This window comes from Zingiber officinale, chromosome 3B (genome assembly GCF_018446385.1).
Source record: "Zingiber officinale cultivar Zhangliang chromosome 3B, Zo_v1.1, whole genome shotgun sequence".
NCBI lineage: Eukaryota > Viridiplantae > Streptophyta > Magnoliopsida > Zingiberales > Zingiberaceae > Zingiber > Zingiber officinale.
This window is the reverse complement of record NC_055991.1, coordinates 89,398,010-89,403,024: the sequence shown is the minus strand read 5'-3', so window position 1 is coordinate 89,403,024 and position 5,015 is coordinate 89,398,010. Positions and strand designations below refer to the sequence as shown.

Here is a 5,015-nt window from a genome sequence, read left to right as displayed (position 1 = left end):
ATTTAAGGTCAATAATTCAACACAAAACTACATGCTTAATCTAACCACTTTCCTCCTTTGCAATCCAAAGAAAGAATCAACAAACAGGAATTAAAATCCCTAGCGACAAGCTTCAAGAATCAACACAGCAGCAAGCTTCGGAAATCATGAACACAAAAAGATCCGAAAACTGAAACCACAAGAAAATTCATGCAAAGCTTCGGAAACAAGAAAAGAACAAGGAATAAAACCTCGGAGCTATCCTACTGCAGGTGAGTAGCAACTTACCTAGCGTTCTTGGACTTACAGCCGAGAAGAAGGCTTCTAATGCTTCTAGGGCTCGTGAAAAACTCGACAATCCGGCTCCTCTTCGTGCCCACAAGCTCTCCTCGACGAAAGGATCGTGAGGAGGTGGAGAGCTCTCAGAAAACTCCCTCAATCGGCCGCCGGAGTGAAGCCCTAGCCTTCCTTGCCCTTCGCTCGAGCACGTCCGTCGCGCGCAGAAGAGAGATGATGTGCGTAGATTATATACTCTTTTACGCATGTTTTTACGCACATTTACATACTTTGAGCATGCTTGATCTATGCATTTTTATACTTCCAGCTTTTTTCTTTTAGCATATTTACTCTTTTGGTTCGGAGATCTGCTTTTTGTGCATTTTCTGTACACAGGAGTCGAAATTGGTGAAGATTATGCGTCCTCGGGCAAGCTTGGAAGTAATTGAAGGGAGAGATCATCAGGCCGTGTACCACACATGGCCGTGTAGTCTTAACAGGAAGGGAAGAGGACATGGCCGTGTGAATCTCACACGGCCGTGTCGTGGGGCCGTGTGGCGCTCGATTTCCTCCTCTATTTAAACCTTCCTTCATGAATTGAATGGGGAACTCTCCCCCTTTGGGAGAAGGCAAGATTTGGTGGTTTCCTCCCACTCTTGGGAGGATTTCTGGGCGATTCTAAGGGAGTTCTTGACGATTTCGACTCCGGAGCGAGGATTGGATCCGAAGACGAGGCTTCTCCGTAGATAAGTTTTCTCTTTCCCCCTTTTCTTGGTTTCTTGGATTGGGAATTTAAGAAATGCTTGTAATCTTCATTTCTTCGGATATTCTTCCTCGATTCATGGAGTAGATCTTGTATTCTAGGATTAAGGGAGTATTTGTATGATGGATTGATGTAATCTCTTGTGGATTTGCCATTTTCTTGTTTCAATGACATTGTCTTGCTTGTATCAATTAGATCTTGAGTGAGTAATGATGATTTGTGCTTAATTATCATTCATGATTGATTGTTTGGATTTCTTGTGGACTTTGTAAAGATAAACTCTCACTCGATCATCCGAGGGATCCACGTGACAGGTGCAAGCCCGTGTAAGGACGTTTGAGAGATAATCTTGAAGAGGAAATAGGAATATTCAAGAGAGTATGATGGATTTTGTGATTAGTTCCTTGTATCTTGATAGATTAATAAGTTGTGGGCTTCTATGTTGATATCCGAGGAAGGCATAGTAATAGGTGCGCTTCTGTGTAAGGACAACGTAGGTTCACGTCTAATTGATCATGTTTAGATACATTTCTCAGTCCTTAGCCGGTTATCTATTGCAAGAGAGAACCGACAACTTTCTACAAGAGTTTGGCAATTGAGGGATAAGAATTGGTGAACCATTTACATTCAAGAAATCTTACAAAGAAACCGAAACTCCTAGAATCTCCCTTATCATAACCCAAAACACTAAACTCTTGTTTGTTGATCTATAATATTAGATTTGTTTACCTTCACTTTGCATTTGAAACGATTGGATAGTTGTTTAGCTAATTCGCATTGAGACATTTCTAGTGCTTATTCCAGTCCCTGTGGATACGATAATCTTTTATATTACTTGCGACATTTCCGTACACTTGCGGAGCGTAACAAGTTTTTGGCGCCGTTGCCAGGGACTGCGCTATAACATTAGGAATTATCAATTGAGTTAGACTAAACATAACATTTATTTTCCTTTACATTTGCATAGTTGTAACTAATTTTTTTTTTAGAATTCTCTTTCTATAAGCTTTTCTTTTCCTGAATAAGATTCTTGACAATTCTTTTTGTTGCAATTATAATTCTAATTCTAACTTTGCATGCTTGATTTCTAGCACTCTAATCTAACTTTTCTCTATTTTCTCTTTGATCTAGTTTCTTTCTTCTTTTCTTTTGTAAACATATCTTGCAATCTTTAGCATATGAATTTATCTTTTCTTTCTTGTTTTCATTATGCACTTTCTTTCTTGCAATTTAAATTCGGCATTTTCTTTCTTGCTTTTCATATTGCATTTTATTTCTTGTCTTTGATTCTTCATTTTATAATTTTTTCTTGAATATCCATGAGCACTAACATGTCAAGCAGGCTTATGAGAAATTTTTCTACACCAATTTCTGCAAGATTTTTGTCTCCCATTATGCAACCTCAAATTGAAGCAGAAAGTTTCCAACTAGACCCAGAGTTAATTTTTATGATATAAGGTCACAAATTTGGAGGAGAAGTATCAGAAAGTCCTTATCTGCATCTTGAAACATTTTTAGAGATTTGTGATATGGTGAAATGTGAAGGAGTGTCAGCAAATGCAGTTCGATTGATGGCATTTCCTTTCAGTATTAAGGATAAAGCAAGGACTTGGTTATATTCTCTCTACCCTCAAAGCATCACAAGTTGGGAACAATTGGAGAAGCAATTTCTGGATCATTTTTTTCCTCTAAGTAGAACAGTGTATATGAGGAATTGCATAACAAATTTTGCTCAGGCATATGGAGAATCATTAGTTGAAGCATGGGATAGATTCAAGAGTCTTCAAAGACAGTGCCCTCATCATGGTTTTGAAAAATGGTTGATTTTGCACATATTCTATGGGGGAATTTCTTTCTCAGACAAGAGTTTATTGGATTCATCAGCTGGAGGTTCTTTTATGGACAAAAGTGTAGATGAAGCTTATTCATTGATTGATCAAGTGACATTGAACCTCCATGAATGGTTGAACAAAAGTTGGATGGAATTTCCCTCAGATATTCAAGAAGTACAAGCCATAAATGTAAGAGAGCCTATCAAACAAAATGAAATTCAACCACCTAAAAATGTTGAAATTCACAAGTCACAGAGTGAGGAGTTCAAACATTTGGGGGAAAAGCTTGATAGTATTATTTCAAAATGGTTTAAAGAAGATCCCCCTCCTACACAGTCAAGATCCAATGAAAAGTGTGATGATCTTGGGTTGAGAAGTGGCAAAAATCATGAAGAACCTATGAAGAATGACATGTTTAGAATTGAGGAGAAGAATAATAAAAGATCACAAGAACTCAGTTCCATTTCTCTAGGAAGTTCCCAAAGGCCACGAGTACCTTTCCCTCAATGATTAATCACACCAACATTAGATAAGCAAGTTGGACCTCCTCCAAAAGCTCAAAGAAAATTTAGGAAAAAGGAAGTTCAATCTTTCCCAGGACCTTCACTAAGGGTTCCTTTTCCACAAAGGTTAGTGGGGGTCAATGAAAATAAAGACTTCGACAAATCCTGTGACACTAATATGGTTGAGTGCAGATTTTTGAATATATATGAAGATGAAGATTTTTCAGATGAGGATTTTATTGATAATGCAGTGGTAAATAAGTTTTCAGATCTACCTCAAAATTTTATAAGGTGTTATAGTGACATTGAATTTTCAGATGATGAATGTGATGTGGTAGATCAACTTAAAACTGCAAGTGAAGTTATTGATCCTCTTGTTATTGATTCTCCTTTTGAGGACATAAATGTTGGTTTATTTTTTGATGTATGTGTTGATGATGATGATATGGAAGAATGTGTAGGGAGTTGTGTTGGGGAAGCAGCATCTCAAGGATCACCACCTTTGTCAACACAACCCTTAGAGGTTTTAAGAATTAATCATGTTGTGGAACAATGTGTAGGGACTTATGCAGAGCTAGCAGAGTCTCAAGAATCACCATCATTGATATCATCAACACCTGAGCTAGAGCCAGAACCATCATTTGATTCAGAGGAAGTCACATCTACATGTTTAGAAATTTCAGGTATTTCTCAACAAAGTAAGGTTAGTATTTCTTGTGATCTTTTGAAAAACTTTATGGAGGTACCTATAATTGACTTTGTTGGATGTGATTCAGTTTTTTTTACTTATTCATCTTATCTTGATATGGTTCTAGCTCTATACTATATAACATGCTTGTGGGAGATTTGTTTTTCTTTTGGATGTGCAGATTTCACATGGGCCAATAATTGGAAGCTCAATCTGAACCGTCTTCGACCACCTGAAAAAATTTCCAAGAAGATGAAGATGGAGAGAGTTATACTTTACTTTGTAGCTCCTTTGATGAAAGCTCTCTTCATAATAAGAGCCCTTGGTAGGAGGGTTCTAAAATATCTTACCCCTCCAAGAGCAAGATTTAGATGAATCTAATGAGGTGGTCGAGCTAATGACTTTAAACAAGCGCTTCTTGGGAGGCAACCCAAGTTCATTTTCCTTATTTTCTTTTATGTCTTTAGTTCTCTCTTTATAATAAACATGTATCCTCTACTTAATTTTTCTTGTCTATCTTATTGTTGTAGAATTCAAAGTTGTGGAGGAATGTGAGTATTGGATGAAGGAGTATCTTTAAAAACATGAATGTCAACCATTTGGAGCTCATCACTTGGTAACTTCTCTTAAAATCTCCTCCACATTGTTTTTAGATTTCATCGGGACGATGAAAAGTTTAAGTCTGGGGGGGGTGTCATGTACTGTTTAGTTTGGTTTTCATTTTCAGTTTTTAGTTTTTGTTAGTTTTTCACGTTGGTTCTTGTTGCTTTATTTTGCTTGCTTTTGAAATAATCATGGCAAAAAATTTTTTTTTTGAGAACATCAAATCTTCACTTATATGCTTTCTTGGATTCAAGTGAAATATTAGCACGATTATTGTCTTGATTCATGGTGTTCGAATGATGCTAGTAGTAAACTTTGTGTAGTTCTTTTTTCTATCTTGGGAAGCATTAATAAGCTGAGAATCTTATGGT

At 37.0% G+C, this 5,015-nt stretch overlaps 1 non-coding gene across 1 annotated transcript; it reads right to left on the bottom strand.

The window, feature by feature from the left end:
- Positions 1 to 2,722: 2,722 nt before the first annotated feature.
- LOC121968779 lies at positions 2,723 to 2,828 on the bottom strand. Its single transcript, XR_006108317.1, has one exon. It is a non-coding gene; the product is annotated as a small nucleolar RNA R71 (small nucleolar RNA).
- Positions 2,829 to 5,015: the final 2,187 nt, after the last annotated feature.